The sequence below is a fragment of the Castor canadensis genome, chromosome 13 (assembly GCF_047511655.1).
Source record: "Castor canadensis chromosome 13, mCasCan1.hap1v2, whole genome shotgun sequence".
Taxonomy (NCBI): domain Eukaryota; kingdom Metazoa; phylum Chordata; class Mammalia; order Rodentia; family Castoridae; genus Castor; species Castor canadensis.
This window is the reverse complement of record NC_133398.1, coordinates 76683702-76706986: the sequence shown is the minus strand read 5'-3', so window position 1 is coordinate 76706986 and position 23285 is coordinate 76683702. Positions and strand designations below refer to the sequence as shown.

General features: G+C 34.2%; 1 non-coding gene across 1 annotated transcript; it reads right to left on the bottom strand.

Moving 5' to 3' along the window:
* Positions 1 to 9341: 9341 nt before the first annotated feature.
* LOC141416061 (U1 spliceosomal RNA) lies at positions 9342 to 9505 on the bottom strand. The gene has a single exon (XR_012440986.1). It is a non-coding gene; the product is annotated as a U1 spliceosomal RNA (small nuclear RNA).
* Between the last annotated feature and the right edge of the window lie 13780 nt (positions 9506 to 23285).

The window sequence follows — 23285 nt, the reverse complement described above, 5'->3', positions numbered from 1 at the left end:
GGTTTCAGGTTCCAGACTTTTTTATATACAAAAGAAGAATAAACCTACTCTCTGCCCTCAGGCAGCTCTTTGTTTAAAAAAAAAAAAGGAAAAAGTACAGAGACTAATTTGTGCAATGTGCTCTGGGAGCACAAAGGAGCTCCCATTTAGAATTGGAGAAAAGGCAGAAGGTTAGAAAAATGCTTCACAGAGGAAGTAAAACTTGAGATGAGTTTTGACATATAAGAAGAAAAGTGGTATTCATCAACATGCATACACACACACACACAAATCCATGTGCCAAAGAAATAGTTTCACTCCAAGGTTTATTGCTGCATCTTTTCACAAGCCGCATACGGAATCAACCAAAGTATCCATAAAAGAATGAATGGACAAGAAAATATGGTAGATAGAGGCAACTGAATATTATTCAGTCACAAAAATGAATGAAATCCTGTCATTTTTGGCAACATGGACGGAGTTGGACAACATGACTTTAAACAAAAGAAGTCAGGCATAGAAAGACAAATACCACATATTCTCATTTATATGTGGAACCTAAAAAAAGTTGATTTCATAAGAGAAAAGTGGTTACTAGAGGCCAGAAAGTGGAGAGAGTAGAGGGGAAGATTGAGTAACAGGTACCAAAATACAATTAGATAGGGGGAGTAAATTCTAGCGTCCTACAAGACAGTAGAAAGACTTCAATTTATAGCAATTTATTTCATACATGATAAAGTACTAGAAAGTGTTTGAAGGTTCCTAACATGTAGAAATGAGAAACCTTAGAAGACATGGAAATGTGATTTACCTTGATTTCATTATTACACATTGTGTTCATGTATCATACTGTACCTCATAAAAACAATACATAATTTAAAAAATAAATACAAAATTTATTTCAGAAATAGACTTATTCTCTAAAGAATTTCAACAAAAAATTGATACAGTACATCATTCTAAATGAACCAGAGAAAAAAGAATGCCTTCATAGGGAGGAATTATATTATTTATCCACGAGCTATTTCAGGTTGTACTCATTAGCAAATTTCCAAATTCAACTGAATTCAGCAGAGAGGTGTTGATGACATATTCAATGCTTTATACTTTAGGAAAAGTGTATACAAATGATTTGGAAAAACTCATTTGTCTTTCCAAAACCTTACAATTAAATCCCAGAGATAGTCAATAAAATGTGTGAAATACAGGAAAATTTTAAAGACTTTGAATTGTAAATGAAGGAAATATTGACTATGACTATAGAGATCAACATATTATTTAAGAAAAAGGTATGTAACATATACATTATTACAGGCATAGAAAAACATCACATTTTAGGTCAGTAATGAGAAAAGAGAGCATGAATTACTAAACTGATGAGCGTTAGTCAATCAGGAATTCTGATTTGTTTTGCTGAGTCTGTTTCCACAACATGAGTTTTTCAAGTGTAGTGAATTTTTTTGTAAATCTTCCACCCTAATGAGTAGAGAAGTTGTTTACTAAATTATCATATGCCTAATCCTAAATATTGCAACACAAAATATCTTTCCCTAAAAAATACATTTATAATATTTTAATTAGGTATGATTAAAATTAACTTATTGATTATATACACACTGAAAAATTATATGCATCATCATTCATACTGTTGTACCCACTCAATGAGATAAATAAAAGTTGAATATAAAATATTAATCCAATGAAAGAATTAGTTTTCAATGCATTTGCACTTAACCCTGTCAAAAGTGTAATAGTATTAAAAGTAAATTTAACAAACAACATTTTTAAAAGGCAATGTATTCTATTAGCATATTTCACTCTAATTTTCATCTAAAATTACAATTATGCTGGCAAGTTACTTGGATTGATGGGTTTCACCTCAATTAAATTCTTCTATTATGAAGCAGGGAATTGGGCCAAATTATGAAAGACTGTTCTAATTCTAAATTTTTAGTGACTGAGACTTTCTTTGAGTTTCTGATTTATATGGAGTAACAACCAAGTTTAGGCCATAATTGAAGTTCATTAACAGAGATTTGCAAATTTAAGGCAAAGAAACCCTTATCTTAACCTTAAACCTTAGAAGCACACTGCACACTTATAAAAGTAGGTCACCACTCTTTAAAAGAATCCTATAGGTTTTCCTGCCATTTTAACAAGTCCATAATAATCCCATTCTTAGACCCACAAAAAAGGTAAGTATAGAAAATCCTAGCAGTCAGGTCAGTACATTTTAACACATTAAAACTGTCAAAAGTGTCTTCCTAACCTAGTCCCCGGTAAGTGAAGGAAGGTCTACATTAGTTAGCATCCAAAAAGTTAAGGCCACTCTTAAGTGTTTGCTGAAGAAGGCAGAGCTGCCTGGTTGCAAGTGTGCAAGCTCAGAAAGGATAGTGATTGGGTTGAAGTTTTACTCTGTCCCCTATTATTAACATCTTGGACAAGATAGCTTGCAAAATGTTTCTTCCCTTGTACATGGGATCTATTAAAGCACCTACCTCATACAGCACATCTGTCAAAAAAAGTGTTGCCAGTAATATATATGTTAGTTGTGACTTATAAACCTGTAAGAAAAAATATATTTATGTAAAACTTGCTTTGGGTAAACTTTTTGAAGACATGGTTAAGCATATAGGTGTGTGTGTTTGTACTGTGTATTGCAATCCTTAAAACAGCATAAAGAAATCTTACTTTAAAAATATTAATAAATAGTATAATTTATCTCAGCCCCAAGAAGAAAATTGCACTTTAACCTTAAAAATGCAGTGTGATAGACAAAACTTTGATAAACATGTTTTCTTTTAAAAAATGGTTTTAGAATTGGATTCATATTTTATTGGGCTTTCTTTGTGCTATACTGGAAAGGTTACTTAATAATGAATATTAATTCTAGTCTTGCAAATGATTAAATTCTAATTATATGTTTCTTTAAAATAACTATAGAATAAAATGTAAACAGTACATCTATTTGTGCATAATGGACTCAAAATAGGATTTCTGTATTGGTCCAAAAGTAAATAATTCTCCAAATGCTTCATTGCCAATTAATGAGGTGTAGGTGTCTTAGAACAGAATACATTTCTTGACTAACTTTGCATTTTCATGTGTATAGTTCTATTATAGTTTGTAAATGTATATTCATTTTAAATTATATTTTGTGTATTCTTTTATTTCTACTAAACTAGCAGTTTCGACAGATTTCTTTTATCACTGCTTCCTTTCTTCCATTATAGACCATAATTGAAACTCAAAAATAAATGGGTGGAAGCTTTACTGCACTGTATGATATGCTAAAACATTAAACATATTAACTATGTTAATGATTCACCAGTTACTTATTTCTATTAATCTGTAGGAAAACACAAAAAAATATTCCATGAATATTGATACCTCCAGCTGGACTCTAAGGGATTCAAACACAAAGTTTAGTAAAATGTAGAATTGTGCCCAAAAAAAGTAGGTGTTTGACAAATGGTGACAGGATGTTGATGGTAAAAAGGAAAATAAAGAAATTCCTTTATTCTTGTGATTTCCATCCAATTGTAGTTCAAAACTCCTTTTTGATGATGCTATACTTATACTTATAAATATTTTTTAGTCAAATGCATGAGGACCTGGTTTCTATCCCCAGCACAATGAAGAGAAAGGGGGAATGGGGATAAGAAGGGAGGGAGGCAAAAGGAAAGGAAAGAAAAAAAGAATTTTAACCAGGAAAAATGACTTTACAATTTATCTTAAAATCGGACAATCCAAATGTTTCACTCTTTGTTCTGGTTCATAATTAGAATCTTTAAAAAAATTGTACCTTCTGTTTTACTTTTTCTCATTTCTTCTCTATACCTTATCATGTTAATTATGGTAGTCCTTGCAACCTCTGCTGTTCTAGAATTAGCTGCCTTATGAATAAATGTGATCCTGATACAGAATTAAATGTATTGCAATTGATGAGTGATATGTCAATTAGTAAAAACCTAAATGTATTATAATTCACAAATGACATCTCAATTAATAATGACCTGGGGAGAATAATCTGTCTGTTTTAAAAACAAAATGCAGCTGACATGCTGGGGTCCTATAATACTAGTATTCCAGAGGCTGTGGCAGAAGGATCTCAAGTTCCAAGACAGCTGGAGTTACACACATAGCGGGATTCTGTCTCCAAAACAAAAAAGAAAGAGAAACAAAGAAAAAGAATGGAAAAATGCATTAAAAGCTTTCTTATGAATTTCCCCATTTTTAACTTATTGTGTGATAGGAAATGTGTTTTAACAGGCTGAAAACATTTTTGGATAATCTGTCCCTGTGCCTCTGTGGACAACCAATGAATGAACTCAAATGCCACCATGTCATGAGCACCACGTATCCTTTCTGGAGTTGGGCATGTAGGTACATCTGGTGCCATCAATAGTTGATTGGCTCAGCTCATTTGCCTATAATCTTGAAAATAGTTTGGTAGACAACTGTGATCCCTTTTATAATTTTCTGTCTAAAGCACAAATAGTAGCCGGTACATGAGGACCCTCATCATAGGAAGTAACCTGTGATGGGATGGTAATGCTAGCCTGGTTTCCTGCACAACCTCTTTCCATTCTCTCCATGTATTCACCTTAATGCCAAAAAAGCCAAAATCAAAGTTTTACAGCAATTAGCTAAAATTCTTATTAAGGCTATAGGCTGATCAACGTAATCCCATACTCTGCTAAATAAATGAGCTGAAATTGTCTGTACTGTGTCCAAAGAATAGCTCCAACCTTTTCACAATACAGATAAACATATTCATTCATATTTTTTGGTCTTAATTTAATTCTTGTTTCAATGTGTTACTCATGTTGCAATTTCACTGCATCTATATTCTACAAACTTTATCAACATTTCTGTGAAATCATGAAGAAGATCTATGTACTAAAATTACATCTATGTGGAAAACAGAAATCTCTGTTATGAAAAATAACACAGTCTTAGTCCTAGAAAGAGAATATTTACCTGAATCCTAGTCCAGCCTGTATATCACAGTATGTTATGCTAATATTTATCAGCTATCTACATTTTCAAATGTAGTTATCAAAGACTATTAATTTATCCATACAGTCCTTTTAATACAAATCACATAAAATGTGGATCAATTTTTGCTAACTCTATCAAATGCCTTGTCTGAGCTAATTATTTCCATCCCTTTATTGCACATTAGTTCATTATATCATTTGAAATCCAGTTTCTGCCACAGAAATTATTTTAAGACCACTATTTCCTATTCTTTCTTGGCTGAATACATTTTGCTCAGAATAAAAGTCATAGAAAAAAGTCCTTGGCTGCATAAAAGTCCTTTGTTGGTGCTTTTGAACTCCCTGGTCGTGGACTACAAAGAGTCCGGCGCTCTGCCTCTCACCCCTGTAGAACAGAAACGGTGCCTTTTGTGGATCTTGATATACAGGATACATTACTGAGTGCCTTTAAAAGCTTTGTGAACCTTGATGGAAATCAGAGGTGAAAATGACAGTTCAAATGTCTGGTCTGGGTTTAAAAGATCCATGGTAATATATTTTTCTTCATAACAGATGCAGATAAAATAGTGAAAGTTGTTCTACCAGTAAAAGCAGGCTCAGACTTACGGTCACCACACTTTGTACTCCCCAAAGCCATAACCTAGTGGACTTGAGAAGCAGACACACATGCTTGGATGCTGCTAGGAGCAAGGAATTATTATTGTGCTTATCAGACTAGATAAAATTTGAGATGAATTTTGGATTGATGTCACCTATTTACAGTTCACTTACTATTTATTCATGATTGAATTCATAATACCAATCTTGAAGATATTTGAATTATTAGCGTTTAAGTCATTGTTTGGGTCAAGATAGGAGTTCTTGAAATGTCAGTTATGTTGAAAATGAAATTAGTTTGGAGTTGTACGCATTGGGATCATTTAGGGAAACAGAGGTACAATGAATGTTATGAGAATGAAGAATGTATTGTATCGATTGTACATTCAACAACATGTGGGAGAAGCTGAGAAAATGAAGGCATGGAAGGAGGGAGTCAGAATATAAGAAAAACAATTAGTATTTTTTCTTAATTAACCCCTGCAATGAGTCAAAGTCAGAGTTTATAGAGAAATCTAAGGAGCCAAAATAAGATTACTAATTGTTGCTCAATAAGCAAAATAGAGTGTTTCCTGAAAGGTCATGAATGATTATGTGCATGGACTTTTGTGGTTGCCACCTCTGTACCTTACATGGAAGCATCTCATGGTGGGTCAAGGATCCTTAGTAGTCAGCTTGGCCATCAGCCTGGAAGGCAAACAGCATAGAACATGTATGAGGACAAGCTGGGAGCCCTGGGGAACTCATTACTCTAGAGGACCCTAGAACTCCTGATAATAACAGACTACTTCCCTCCACCTTCCACATCTTATACCCGTTCCCCTTTTGGCCAATTTTAACCCTAAAATCTACAGTACAGTAATTCAAAAATCTTACTTTCCTATTTAACTAAGTTGACAATAGCACACTTTGAACCAAAGGGTTTCTTTCCAATGCTTGTAAAACAATTGTACTGCTAAAACTATACATTGATATGGTCAGAAAAGGGAAAGATGGAGTCTTTCCCTTTTCCAAGATGATCTCATGGATTATTTACCTGCCAAAACAAATAAAACAGAAGATGTGTTAATATTTTATCTGATGACATACAGCCATATGCAATGATAGTATGTTATCTTGGTAACATAGCTTTGTGTAGAACACTAAAAAAGCACTCCGAAAATTTACCATTTGGTTTTGGTTTACAGCTACAGTGGGTTACAAACTTGCATTTCCAAAAAGTTTATAATTTCTTGTGCAGAAGTTAAAACAATAGCTACATGAAACTGATTTAGTATTCAACTTTAATTTCTGCTGATGATAGAATTATATTTTACAAATAAATGGTAACTTATACAATATAGGGTTTTCACTGTATGTCTTTTGGTAAAATGTGAAGATAAAAATCATTTTATACCCACCCATTTGGCATTGCTTTGTGGAAATGATATAAAGACTTGTGAGGTGGGTTTCAAGCATATAGGTAGGGTAATAAGTAGTCTTTATGCTATTCTTTGTCCTTTTTCAAGAATGAATTTTCTTCACAGGTGATTTGAACTGAATAATTTTAATAACAGGAATGTACTGTTTTATTCATGGATCTGAATTTAACATAGGAAGTCTGTCATGGCTGTACAGTTCTAACTTCTACAATTATGCTACCCTTAACATCATAATGTTTGTTTAATTTGTAGTGTAGTCTAATATACACTTATAATAGAATTTTTTCTCTCTAATTGCTGGCATAGTTGACTATTGCATTTTCCAAGATGACTTGAACTAACTAATCTGACATTTATTATCATTTTTGCTGTTGAAGTATAATGTATGTAGTACTACAAAATTAAAATTTACAACTTGTATGCTTTCCATGTAATCATACCTGTGTAATTAACAGCTAGATCAAAGCATCTCAGAAGCACCCTCAAAGTTTCTTCAATTTTATAACCCCCCAAAAAGATATTATTGACTTGTTACCCAAAACTAGTTATTACTATTCCTGTTTTAAAATTTACATAAATAGAATATTACAATATTGACTATTTTGAATGTATCATTACTCATTCAATATTATGTTTGTTTTCTATCATGGATGGATGTTTGAGTAGTTCCCACTGTCAGTCAATTAAATAGTATTACGATGAACATCTTGTGTATGTATTTTGATGAGCACACACATACATATATATTTCTATAACATATGCACTTGGAAATGAAATTACTGGGTCAGCAGATTATCAGAGATCAGGTATTGATAGATTTAGCTTCTGAAGACATCAAAAACCATTTTCCAAAATGGTTCTGCAAAATTGTGTACTTTTTCAGCAATGGAAATTAGAGTTTTGAATTCTGAATGCTACTGTTCTCACCAAACCCTGATGTTTTGGTCTCCCTCTCTCTTATCTTATTCTTTTCATTTGACTGGTATCTTGGATATGCATGATGTTCTGATATTATTTAAAATTCAATTCCTTGATGAGATCTTTGAACTTCAACACTTTTTCATATCTTGCCTTACTTAGGTCAGGTATTTAAAGAATTTGACATTGAGCCAAGGATTTCTGTGAGAGTGATTTATTTACTAGAGAAACTAGTAAGTAAATGGAAGAAGTTGGATTGGAGGAGAACATAGGAAAAGACAGGATCAAAGATGTATTTCCAGGTGAAATTCTAGGATTTGCCTAATCCTGCAGCCCCAAATCCTAACAGAGTATAATTTATTATTTTTCTCTTGACAAATATACTTTATGCTCTGATTAATACATTTTTGCGTATATACTTATGACCATGAAGATGTTCTTGTGGTTTCTTCTGACAATGTATTAATTTTCTTCCTTGCACTTTAATTTCTAGTCTGTCTAGAATTGATTTTTGTTTCTTGTAGAAATCAAGATTCATTTTCCCATATTGATGTAGAATTAGTTTAGTATCATAAACTAAAAAAAAATCTTCTTTTCCTCTTTGTTATTTCCATTCTAAGGTTTCTAACATTTGTAACTTTTCATAATTATGTTTTTCCTATCATTCAGATGCACTATAGTCACTCCAGAGTCAAATGTGCTCTCTTCACCTACCTGCAGATGAGTATCCTTGGAACCCTGATACCAGTGCATGACAAGGGCTTTGAGTATTTAGTAAAGGCAATATGATCTGGGAAAGAAAACTAAGGGACTGTGGAAATAACATAACATCAAAACCCAATGAAAGATAAAATATTGACTTGGAATATTTTGTGTTTGATTAATTGCTTGATTCTATGGACTTCCCAAAATTGATCACATGACCTTCTACCTAGGAGAAGGGACAAACCATTGATCTATTGGATCCCACCTCCTTCTTGGTCAGTTGTTGCTCACAGAACATTAATGTACTCATGCTACTAGGTTGCAGATCAATGAGTCCTAACATACCTATGAACATCTATCTCCTGGGGCAGGAGGCAATAGGGAAAGCTCTTGAGCCTGGGAGAAGATCTATTAGTTTACACTTACCTTTAGCCTGTTGTAACCTGCACAGAATGTCCATGGTAGCAATGCTGAATAAGAGATGATGAGATTTAGTGTGAAGCATGAGAAAGTTCCAGTACTGTACCCAACAACTTAGAAACACACAGAAAGAGAGTCTTTCCTCCTCTGTTTAAAAGCCTACCCTATTTCTCTACCCAAACTTACTTAACAACTTGTGCAAAATCAGAAGAGAAATGATTCTGAGAATTTCTAATAGGCACAGTGCATCTAAATCCTCTTTGGATCTACCCTAAAGAATTTGTACTTTTTTTTTCCCCAGGGGAGAGCACGAACGCAGTCCCCCACTACAACAAATTATGCAGTTAGGTTTCCCACGTTTGGGGAAATCGCAGGGGTCGGCACATCTGGAATGCAATGGATAAGCCTCGCCCTGGGAAAACCACCTTCGTGATCATGGTATCTCCCCTGCCAGGTAAGTATGAATTTATACTTGTTAAGCTTTCTTTTGGGAGAGTGATTGTTATATATGTTGAGTATTTTCAAAATAGGGTCTTGAGAACTATTTGCCTGGGCTGACTTCAAACCTGGATCCTCCTGATCTCTTCCTTCTGAATAACTAGGATTATAGGTTTCAGCCACCAAAGCCTGACTTGTGTTGGGTATTTTCAAGATAGGATCTCATTAACTATTTTCCTGGCATTGGCTTTGAACTGAGACCTCTCTGAGTACCTAGGATTATAGGTTTGAGCTACCAGTGCAAACCTAAAGTTGTTAACCTTATGTAATGTGAATTTTATCACATTTTTAAAAGAATCCATTTCTCCTCTACTATTTCAAAATGTCCAAACAGTGCTCAGACATTTAAAGAAAAAACTGGGCAGCCAAGTATGATGGCACACTTTATATCTCCACACATTCTTCTCTTCTGAATGACTCATGGAAGATATTGTGGGTTCTGTGTTTTTTTTATGTGAAGGTAAATTTTTTTGAATAATAAACCAAACATATACAACTTTTAAAACACCCTATTCTCCTTCAAGTGTCTGATACTTGAAAATGTATTTCAGGACTTCAAGAATATTGCTTCTGCTTTGGACTACAAAAATCTGCTTTGAATGTTCAGAACTTCATTCTTTATTCTGTATTATTCTTGCTACCATAAGGTCTGTTAGATGGGATGTGTTTGGATGGACTGGGAAGAATGAATTGAGATTCATTTTGTTGAGGAATGCCATCAATGGAAGCAAATATTCCGTTCTCAAATGTGACTACACTACATGGCTACGATAGACTCCAGATAGGACTGCTATTTCTTCCTGATTTATAAAAGGTAAAAGACAACTGAAGATAATAACAAAGCCCAGCAAAGAATAAAAGAGATGAACCATGAATTTGACATGGTCCTTTCTCTAGTCTATTTTAGTGCTTGGGAGAAGTCTAGAGTTTCTTAAGGTTTCTAGCATAGTGAGTTTCTGACACAGGTGAGGCTTACTACAAAAAACTAATCAAAGTGCATGCAACTGCTCTTATTCATATATCACCATCTTTAATATTCCACGAACCATTCATTAGCTGACCTAATAGCCATTGAAAGAAATTTGTTTGATGAAAGAAATCATCAAACATATACTAATTTTACTAATTTTCAAATTTGACTCAGTGTTTTGTGGGACTGGTTTGCTTCAGTTGGCATGGATCCTCATGCTTACAACCTTATTTAGGTGGAGTGTTGCTTTTCCCACATTGCCTGGATCTTTGATTTTTGCTAACATGTTATTATTTATGTTTAATTGCTAATCTATTTAAGTATAGAAAGAGCACTAGGTTTGGGAAGAAAGGCCTCAAATTAGTAAAACAGATAAAGGCTCAGACATGCAGGCAGAATAAGGGGAAGTCAAAGGCCCTATACCACTATCATTAAGCTGTTAGTAGCTGCAGACTTTTAGATGGACGGCATAGGCCAAGTCCCCCAATGAACACAAAATAGTTTATCCAAGGAATTATACAGCTGAACACTACTGAATGTGGCCTGGAAGGTGAGTAGATGATAATGGTACCAATGCGCTACCGGAACCGACTTTAGCATTCATGCAACAGTATGAAAGAATGCTCACTGTTATTGGGCCAGGCTTTTGTGCCTTTGTGGCTTGTAACTGAACATTTGAAATTTCAGAAGTTCATGGTAGGAGCATAGGAAACCTGCAAAAATGTCATAGCTGCCATGTCTAGTCCCTATAGTATGAAAAAGTTTGGAGTAGTGTCAACTGCCCATAGTTTGAGGTGATATGATACATTCTGGTTAGGGATGTTCTATTTGGTGTTAGACTATGACTTCATGTAATGTGTGTATGAAAAAAAATTCTTCTAACCTGCCTGTATTCATAACCCTTTTCTTTAGAGGCAATGGTCAACTACATTATCATTCCTAAAAGATAATGAATAAGTATCACGGGTTTCCAGGCTATGTGGACATCAGAAATTTAGGGAATGAATAGATGTCGGCCTGACTGTCCTTCCCAGAATCCCACAGAATCTCAGCATTCTCTGACTCCATGTTTTTTCCACACTAATGTGTCATTTGACTGAAAATTATTCCTTCTCCACCTGTAAATTATCTCTATTTCTTTTTCTGTCTGTATAGGTATAGATGAATCAATATAGAGATAAAGAGATTATCTATCTACCATATATTCACAATAGGGTGTGTTTATGTGTATGGGCATGAGTGTATGTATGTCTGAATCATCAACATTTTGGAAATCGATGATTATTTAATAATTTTATAAATAACCAATATCTAATAAATATAGTTTTTCACCAATCAAGTGCAGCATTGTATATATTTCCATTAATTCACTGTTATACACACTATTTATACTTGTGCAGACTTTCTCAGACTTTTTTGCTCTATCAGTTACTGAGAATTGTGCTGAGATATGCCTGTATGATGGTAGATTAGTCTAAATCTCTTTGCAGATCTAAAGCTATTTGCTTATTTATCATAAGTGTACATTATCAATGACACAGGGGGCTGCTGCATGTTTCTTAGTAGATAAATATTTTATCTATATGTAGTGACACTTAACTTCAAATTTACGATTTTTTAAAAATTACTTTCACTAATAGTACACCTTTCTGTATCTTCATGCTTTTGGAGGCACATCTTTTATAAACAAAGTTGTTCTTATTTTTAAAGAACTGTTGCAATAAATTGTTTATTAATTGATACAGAAGAAACTGACGGTACTCCACCTTTACCACTCCAGCATTTACTGTTTTGGTAATACGGACACCTCCTTGGGAAAAAAATTGGTAATGCTCCAGCTGATGGCTTTCTCTGGTTGCAGGAAATGCTTGCTGGAAGATTGGAAGTTCCAGAGAGATAAGGCCCCAATAGCAGGTTTCAGGCAATAAAGGGTAGACATTGTTGGATAGATTTGGCAGCTCCTTGGCCTGGAGCATCTCTTATAGGAACCCTGAATACTGTCTTAGTGATCCCCTGCTTGATGAAGTCACAGTTACCCAAGGTCTTGCTTATCTCTTAAGTTGCCCCTAAAACCGTCAAATTTTTGCCTACAAATCCTGCTCTCTGGTTCTGCTTTTGAGAAAACTTCCTATGAAAGCTAAAAAATTAAATCTATTTATATTTATGCTTATTACTAGATAATGGGAATTTATTTCTGCCATTATTTTTCTATATCAATCATTTGTCCCATTTATAATATTTTCTTCATCTCTTTATTTTATCTTCCTTTCTTGATTTAATGGAATTGTTTTAGGTGTTTCTTCACACATAATCTTCTTTTTTCTTTGCAAGATTTGAGAAATAATCTTTTCTGTGTTCGTTCTTCTCTTGTTTATTCTGATATTTTTTCCTGAGAATGGAAATAAGTTAGACTTTAAGCCATGTTTCTCAAACCAAAGTCTATGAATTCAGAACTGGACAGTGGCAGGTGGTAATTATCATTACAACCAGAACATCAATTCTATCCAATCATACATTATTATTTTGTTTGTTATTTTTAAATGAAACATGAAAAAATAACACATAAGATGCAAAAACTATGAAACTGTGTTGAGTGACAACTGGAGCCTCTGTGGAGACTGTACTATTATGAGAGCAGCTTCAGCTAATTCTCAACTTCCTTGTGTTTCAGTATTGTCTTGCAATCAGGTTTGTCAAGAAAAGTGCTTGAGAAGTTTAAAATGGATCAGTCTGTTGAAATGAGGTTGTGCTAAAGGAAATCATACCATTTCTGTTTCAATGACAAAGGACAATTCTGCTTATTTCTTTCGTAAAGATTATCTGTTGAGGTCCTAGAAATTCTCCCAGACATTTGTCATGGGTGTGCTCAAAGGTACAGGATGATTTTTTTTCTCTTGAGTCACCTATATCTAAACCTAGCCTTTATCAATTCTGCATCAGGAACAAGTAAATCTTAGGCCAGAAAATACATGTCTCATTGCAATAGCACATTACATCTCATCATAAACCATTGTCCTTGGTATATTTAGATCACCCTGCTTAAGTACAAGGATCATCACTATCCAGTGTCTGGAAGATGAGATGCTAACTATCTCAAGTCTCTGCCACAGTTTTCAAGGAAAATTGCTTCTCCTAATAATAACACCAAATATTACTAGTATAATTATCATAAAACTGTTGGTTTAATCCATTTTCTATTGCTAATAACACAATAGCAGACTGGGTAAGTCTCAATGAAAAGATGTTTAGTTTGGCTCACAGTTCTGTTCCACACTTGAAGGGCTGTGTCTGGTGATGGCTTTACTGATGACAGCGACTGAAGATGATGCAGGCATCCCATGATGAAACAGAGCATGCACCTGTATATGTATCTCCCTCTCCTCCTAAAGGCATCCAACCATGGATGATCCACCCTGAATCACTTATCCAATCCTAGTCATTCCTCAAAGGCTCCATTGCTAAATACCATAATCAGATGATGTTTCTGTCCTCTAATAAGTCATAATTAATTTCAATATATGAACCACTGCAGAACACACACAACTCATAACCATTCCATAGCACCTGTGGAACATATTTCAATATCCAGTGTCATAATAATTAAGGCTTCCTTAACTTGACAATATTATTAGATGAATTCCTTTGTGGCAAACATGCCACTTTCAGTGAACCCTTTTTAAGACCCTTTATTATTCAACTATTTGTGGCATCAACTAACCTTTTAAAATATCGCATTATACTAAAATTATATAAATTTTATAATTTTAACTATCCTTACTGTGTAGATATATTGTTCATTCACTTTTCAATCATCTTATTTATCTTCATAATATTTTCTCAGTAGTCATTCCAATATTTCTATTATGGGACACCCAGCATTAATAATCACATGTGTAAATGTGTTAAATATACTTTTATAATTAATAGAAAGACATTTCTATAAATATTAAAGGTAGCACTTACAGCCCAGTGATATTTTATCTGTGATTCAGTAGTTTATGTATAGATCCTGCTTGTTGTTTTTCTTTATTATTTCTTCAAGATGTATTTCTAATAAAGGGAAATTATACATAAATACAATAATCGAATTTATCAAAATATTGTTTGTCCTTTAATGAATGTTAAATGGGACTAAGTATAGTTTTAATGTCTCTATAAAACCTCATGTTGAAATTTAATCCCTATTGTTAGATGAGAGGTGGGACTAGTTAGAAAATTTCAGGATTGATTAGACCCAAAGGAGGCTGGACTCATATGAATGGATTAATCTATTTGATTGGTAGGTTAATGGGTTGATGGACTATTTCCAAGTGAATGTGTTATAAAAGCCAGCTTAGCTCTCTGTCACTCAAATGTACCCTCTGACATCTTGGGATTATAGAGAAGCTTTACCAGCCAAAAGGTCTTCACTGGATGTGCCTCTGAACTCACAGACTCCAAAACCATAAGCTGAAATAAGTTTTTATTCTTTATCAATTACCTACTGTACTTCTCAGTTTTAATAATATAAAACAGACAAAGGCAGAGGCTATATTAGTGACTATATATATATATATATGTCAGGTTGCACAACAGAATGCTATACACAAAAAATATATGTCACAAATAATAGGTACAAGACCATATAGCTGAAAGCCCATCTGATAGAATTTTTTACAATAGAAGTATCATATAAATCACAGAGCATAATACAATTATGTAAAATGTCACAGAACAAACTAAAAACAAATCCATCATACTAATGATCATTTTTGATGTTCACATTTTCTACTACTTGATATTTTTAATGTTCTTCTAGAGGCTGATGGTAACTGCAAAATTGACAATTTAAAGTATTCTTGAAGTATTTGGGTTAATCTTATGTTTGTTTTATGCCCCATCAGTGAACTCCAAATGCAGTCAAGAAGGTAAAAGTGTAAGTTTACTTGGACTGTTTTTCTTTGTAAAACTAATTAATTTGAGAAATTATGGCTATATATATCTATGGAGTACAAGGTTGTGCTGTGATGTACGAATACAATGTGAATAGCTAAGCCAAGTTAACGAACATATCCATCACCTCAGGTATTCATCACTTTTTCTGCTGAGAGCACTTGAAACCTATTGCCAGCAATTATGAAATGCACAATACACTAATATTAACTCTATTTACCCCGATGTGTGATAGATCATTAAAGTACCAGGAGAATTGTTCTTCCAATCTGGCTTTGTACCCTTTGATTATAATCCCTCCATAGCCCTATCCCCATCCTCTGGTAAGCACCATTATAGTCTCTGCTTTTATGAGTTTGTTTTCTATTCCACACATAAGTGAAAAATGTGTTAATTAGTCTTTCTGTGCTTGTTTTATGTCACAGCATACAGTGCTTAACTTCTACCTATGTTGTCATGTGAAACAATTTCATTTTTATGGCTGAATAGTATTCCATTATGTATACTTACCACATTTCTTCATCCATTATCTGTTAATAGAGATGTTAATACATTACACAACTTGGTTGTTGTAGATAGTGTCACAGTGCACGTAGAAATGTAGACATCTCATAGTATCTTTTGTCTGAATCTGGCATTAGTGAAAGAAAACAATATTGGCCAGAGTTAAGGGCCAATGTAACTATTAACACACCAATCAAAATTCAGACTGTCAAACAGTAGCCACAGAGAGCTAGAAGGGCTATCCTAGTCTCACACAAGTTCAAGTTTAAAACAAAAATGTTACTAGAAGCAAAGAGCAATATTTCATATTGATGAAAGCAGCAATTCATTAGGAAGATGTAACTATAAACATGAATTCACCTAAAAATATTGTCCCAAAAATATACAAAGTACAAAATGACAGAATTCAGGAAGAAACAGTCAATTTCAACAATGATAACTAGACACTACAAGATCTCACTCTCCATGGTGGATAATGACCAGCTTAAAATTAGTCAGAATGTAGTGGACTTAAAGAACAGAACCAATCAAGTTGGTCAATTAGTTGGTCTAATTATATCTATGGAATACTTTCACTGAATAATAAAAGAACAAAATTCCTTTTTAAGCATACATGGAATGTTCTCAAAGATAGACAATAGGCTACATCATAAAACAAACCTCAATCAATACAAAAAGATGAAAATCATACAAAGTCATTTTCTCTGGCCACAATAAAAGTAAATTTGAAATTAATTACAGAAAGAAAATTAGGAAAATTGTTGAAATTCAACAACATGTTGCTATATAACCCCCAAATCAAAAATGAAATCACAAAGGAAAATTGTTAAATGTTTTTTTAACTGAATGAAGATGAAAACACATTAAATAAAATTATAGGATCCTGCTGAAGCAGCTGGGTGGGAAAAGTATATCCTTCAATCCCTGTATTAAAAAAAGAACTCAAATAATCAACAAATGCTTCTTCTTTGAGAAACCAGACAAATAAGATCAAACTAAATTTTTAAAAAGGAAGAAAAACTTAAATAATTTAGGTTTCATCAAAACAAAAAAACTTTTGTACAGAAAAGACACCAGTAAGAAAGTGAAAAAACAGACTGGGGGAAAAATGTTTGCAATCATATGGTTTGCAAAGGATTTATATCCAGAATATAAGTGAGTATTATCCCCTAAAGAAGATGTATGAATGGCCATAAGCACATGAAGAAATGCTTAACACAAATACTCATTAAGGAAATGTAAGCACAACCACACTGAAGCATCACTTCATGCCCATCAGAATGACCAAAATTGAAAAAACTGACAATAACAACTCCCATGGCTTGCTGGAAGGGATAAAAAGATATAGAAACTTTAAAAGTTTTCAGTTCTTAAAATGTTAAATACAGATATACCACAAAATCCCACAATTCAACTCTTACATGTGTATACAAGAATAATGCAAATATATGTTCACACAATGATAGGTACATGAATGATCAGAGTTGCATATGCAAAAACAGACCAAAAATGTAGAAACAAATCCAAATATTCTTCAAGTGGTGAATGAATAAACACAATGAGGTATTCATATAATGAAATATATCACAAAAACAAAAGGCAGTAATACATGTTCCAACATGAATCAATACCCAAAATGTTATGCTTAGTGAATCAGGTCAGATGCAAAAGGTCACATACTGATTGATTCTTTTTGTATTAAAAATCTAGAAAATATATTAATAAATGGAAAATAAGTCAGTAATTATCTGTGAGGAGGTGCATATAATAAGTACAAACAGGCACAAGAGATAGTTTTGGAATAAGAAAAGTTCTAAAACTAGATAATGACAATGATTATACAACTTGGTAATTTTACAAAAGCTATGAATTATACATTAAAAGTGGGTCATTTATAGTATGAAATAAAAAAATAAATAAAGTCCCAGAACAGTACAATGTGCCTCTGGCATGACTTCTCTTTTACCACAGTTATGGTACAGCTAGGTTGCAGGTGATAAAGACAACCTATGATCTGGGAATGGTCTAGGCTAGTGAGTGGCTTTGCTCCACAGGGCTGTTCTGGAATCCAGGTTCCTGAAGAGTTCTTTCTCTGGATCTCCTGGAACCTGTGGTCATCTGTAGAGTAGATGTCCTCATGTTTAGACTCCAACTCTCATGAACCATTCACAATACATTGTTGAGAGCTTGGTCACATGCCCATTCTAACTGCAAGGAAGGCCTGGAAATGCCCTGTGTCTAGGCAGATTGAAACTAGCACAGTGAAAAAAGCAATTCTGAGTGATGGTTTCTGTCTATGACACAGTGATTCAGACCTGAACATTAAACCACCAGTTTACTCTGGTGTTACCTCCTGCCAGATGAGAAAAAGAAAATTTCCACGCCTGAAAAAACAGTTATAAAAACAAAAAAGCAAATACAACAAAACTAGTGGTCTAAGGTCTCAATTCATTCTTTATATTGTTTTTCTGCTCAAGAATTTACAATAGATTCTCCTTGCCCAAGAAACAAATTTGAGTTTTTCAAGACACTGCATAATCTTGAAATTGAACTCTCAATTAATTAGACAAAATTGATACATTTTTTGTTCCAAATCAAAGGTTTCTCTTCAAATATAACATATTTTCAATTACTCCTGAGTTTTCTGGTCCTCCTCTTAATCTATAATAACTTTTAAACTTCAACAATGAAAAACTTACCTTTTCTTTAAGAATCGGTTTAGTTCCATCCCCTCTCTAAGGGAATTTGCCAACAACTTCAGCACCATTTGATAAAACATCTCTCATAACTACAGGGTTACATTTCCAAAATCAGAAATTAATATATTTCATTCTGAGACAATACACCTTCTGCTATTTTTAACTAATTATTATCCCTTACAAATTCAAAAGAAAAATTATATTGTTACCATTTGTATGGCTATGTATTTCAAAAGGTTGAGAATTTCATCTTGAATCTGATCTTATGATCTATTTCATGCTCCATGCTTTGTTCAACGGCTATAAGTATTTGTTGAATATAATATAAACTCAACCACTTAAAATTAGTTTATACATCATTTTCTGTCTTGTCCAGAATTGATCATATGTTGTAGGTTAATGTTTTGGAATCTGAGGCCAAGGTTTCCTTTCACATAAAATCCTAAATCTTGTTTATAAATGTGTTTTCCAAATAAAAGTAGAAATGGCTGAATCTGGCACTTAGTTTGTAGAGGCAGAATAAAGGATGAGATGGGACCATTTTGTTATAACAGAAAGTAAGAATAAAGCACTTATTTTTGAATATATGTTGGAGTGATGTCAAGAAGATATAAATGAGTTGGTGTGAAGGGAGTGACAGTTGCCAAATCTGGGGAAATTTGAATATTAAAATAAATAATTATGTAAAATGAATTTTCACCCTTGGATGAATGATATTGGATTGTCAGAATTCATTTCAATAATCTTTATGTGAATAAAGGAATTCTCTTTCATAAGGGATGGCAATTAAATATAGAAGGAATGATACAGCTATGCAATAAACTTTCTTTAAGGATTGTAATTTGTTAAATCAGAAATTACAAAAATCTGCAAGGCTAACTAAAGATATTATCCTTGAAAAGGAATGGAAGTGCACATGTAGTATATATTACATAATGGTATTTTATAAATGTAAAATTCCTGATTTTAATAACTGAACTGCTTATGTAAAAGAATTAACTTGTTCTTGAAATATATAGCAAAGTGTGTAAGAGTAAATTAAATGAAGTAAAATAAATGTGTGGAAAATGGTAGCATATTTGGGAGTAGTTTGTTCATTAAATTTTTGTGTAGATGTGAGATTATGCTAAAATAATTTTGTTTAAGAATCTTTCCAAAATGGGTATTAAAATTATGGGACTTTGTTTCTATTCATTTAGATTTATATCCTTCTCTCTATATATGTACTAACTGTGTTTGTTTGGGAAAATTGATCAGTATAGCTAAACCCTGTGCTTATCATTTATTAACAGTAAGGTAGGGAGGGGGCATCCAAAATGGTAGCTATGATAGGGAATCAGAAATCCTAAGCTCCATGACCCCAGAAAACTCCTTGAGACATCAGAGCTACATTTGGGTAATTATAATTGCTCCTAGTCAAAATAATAACCACCATCACATTAGGTGCAAATAAAATTCAAAGACTAACCCTTAAATAAGCCTTTAATTGCACATAACAGCTGAGAAAAATCCCACAAAGCCCAGCCAGCAAGGCATGCCCAGCCTTGGGAAAAGCTCCCTGGTCATTTCTCTTTTCTTTTTTCTTTTCTTTCTCCCAAAACAGAAAACAGATCATCAATCAGAATTAAACTCTGAAACATCCTGGACACCTACCTGTGGAAAGCTTCTCTACACCATGTTGCATTGAAAAAAGTAGGGCCATTTCTTCCTGCCAGCTGGTTCCAAAGCTGCTTGTGTGAAACTGCATAATGAACAGGGAAGCATCACATACTAGGTGTGACTCACCTACTCACCCCCCTAGGAAAATAATCCAATACAGATCCTTTGCAGACTGAACAATCCCTACCCCCCAGCAAAACTGAAAAACATAAACAGCAAACTGTAATCTAGCACTGACAGTGGGGCTGGCAGTGTTACACTGAACCTGCCCCATAGAATGAAGATGAGGCAAGGAGCAAAACTCTCAGCACTGAATTATCAGTGAACTAATGCAGGTAAAGCAGCAAAGGCTGAGAGCAGGAGCAGACAGCAAGCCAACCTCTCAGAGAAGTCACTGGCACCCAGCAGAGATTGGGAGAGTCATAAAAGCTGAGAGCAGGAGTAGGGTGACAAGCTAACCACACAAAGGAACCATTAGTACCCAGCAGATATTGGGAAAAGTACAAAAGCTGAGAGCAGGAGTGGGGCAACAGGCTAATCTATTAAAGTAGGGCAGGTTGTGGATCCCAGAGTTGATCTCTGGGACAGAGGGCAGCATTCAAAGCTGAATTGCCCCTGCACCATTCTGGGGGAGGAGCTGACCAAGCAGAGCTGCAGCTGAAGGGCAATACAGCTGCTACCTGGTGAAAAACAACAGCTCTGACCACACTGCATGAGCTTGCAGTCTTAACTCAACTGCCTAATTTTAAATTATCTTGTGGACAAAAGGAACCAAATACTAGTCACAAGCTTGTCACATGGTGAGACCACATTAGAGCTTCCACTTGTATGCCAATACCAGGATTGGATGCCTAAGGAATAACTCCAGAAATTTTACCAAAAGACTGAACTTTCTATTGTTCTTGAATCTGGTGTTTTTTATTGTGTTTCTTTTTAAAATTTTTTTATTATTCCTGTATTATTAACTTCACCATCACAATTCTTTTATCCCTGTTCTTACCCTCTTTACTTTCCCTCCTTCTCCTGTGCTACAATATACTGTTCTATGCCCCAACTACTCTTCTGCCCTATCACATCCACTCTTTCACCTGTTTTTACCACCCTTTCCTATCCTCCCCAAACCTGTCACCACACTACCCTTCCTCCTACACACTCACCACCCACTGACTAATCTACTGTACCAACTGCACACAACCCCATCTCCCTGCAGTCCCCAACACAAGCACCCTCCATTATAACAACAAAAATACACCCAAACACACACAAGGGCCACAAAACTCATCAGCCTCCAAACCTCTTCCCCTACCCACCCACCATTTCTCCCCCTTTATCAATTACCCAAAATCTATAATGAGCCTACTAACAATTACCTGCCCCAACTCCCACTGTTTATAGAGACTGTTTTCTATATAATATGTAAACAACTGGGTTGGTATTGAACTTGCAAGTTTGTTATTGCTAAATTAGACCTCCAGGCCAGGGAGAGAAAGACAACATCAAACTAGCTAACAACAAAGTCAGTCACAATACAAACATTAAATCAGGGAAAGAAATAAGGCACTCAAAACCACCAACTAGTCTATCAAAAACATACATGCACAGCTCCAAGTGGAGTATTGAGAAGAAGAAGAAGGGATGGAAACCACTCTCCTCAAAAAAATAATTGAATACATGATTCAGTGGGAAATGAAGAAAGCAGATACCTAGTGCTTGACCTCAACAAAACAATAATAAATGTCACTAAGGAACCCAGAGACACCTACATAAAAAAACTCAAAGAAGAAATTTTGGAAGACATCACTAAACTTCATGGAAAAGATACTAGACATAGTTAACCAGAATGTACAAGAGGCACTCAAGAAATTTCAAGACACCAAAAATAAAGAACATGAGAAGACACAGAAATAAATACACTCAGAGAGGACTTCAACAAACACCAAAGTGAAACAAAGCAAAAAGGGAGATACATGAATTAAAGATGACAACACAAAACATAAAAGACGAGTTGAGCAAATATATAGAAAACCTCAGAAAAAAGAAACAAACAAAAATCCTAGAAATAAAAAGTCCCTTTAGTCAAACAAAAAACACAGTGGAAGGCCAGTCCATCAGTTTGAACAAGTGGAAAACATAATCTCAGAGCTCAAAGATAAAATAGAATTAAAGAAGAAACCAGAAGAAATCTTAGTCAAACAACTGAAGAGTTGTGAAAGAAATATGCAACAAATCAGTGACTCCATCGAAAGATCAAACCTGAGAATCATGGGCATTGAAGAAGGAGAAGAGGTACAAACCAAAGGGATATGCAATATATTTAGCAAAATAATAACAGAAAAATTTCCAAATCTTGAGAAATTTTTTCCCATTCAGGTACAGGAAGCTTCCAGGACACCAAACAGACTTCACAAAAATAGAACCTCCCCACACCATATTAACATTAAATCAGTAAGTATAGAAAACACAGAAAAAATACTGAAGGCCGTAAGAGGGAAAAAAGAAAACTAAATAACATATAAAGATAAACCCATGAAAATAACAGCAGATTTCTCAACAGAAAATGTAAAAGCAAGAAGGGCATGGAGTTAGGTATTTCTGACAGCCTTAAGATACTGTACCCAGCAAAACTATCATTCAAAATTGATGGAGCAATAAAAATCTTCCATGATAAACAGAAAATAAAACAATACATGACCACCAAGCCACCACTACAGAAGATTCTACAAATTCTGCACATAGGAGATGAAAGCAAATGAAACCAAGAGAAGATGAGAGGTATCAAACCACAGGAGAAGAAAAGACAAGTAATAAGAGAGTAGCATTGATTTGACTGCACACAATCAAATCCTTAAACAATAAAAACAAGTAAATGGCAGGAATCACCACATATCTATCAATATTAACACTGAATGTCAATGGACTCAACTCCCCCATCAAAAGACACTGTTTGGCAAACTGGATTAAAAAGGAAGATTTAATCATC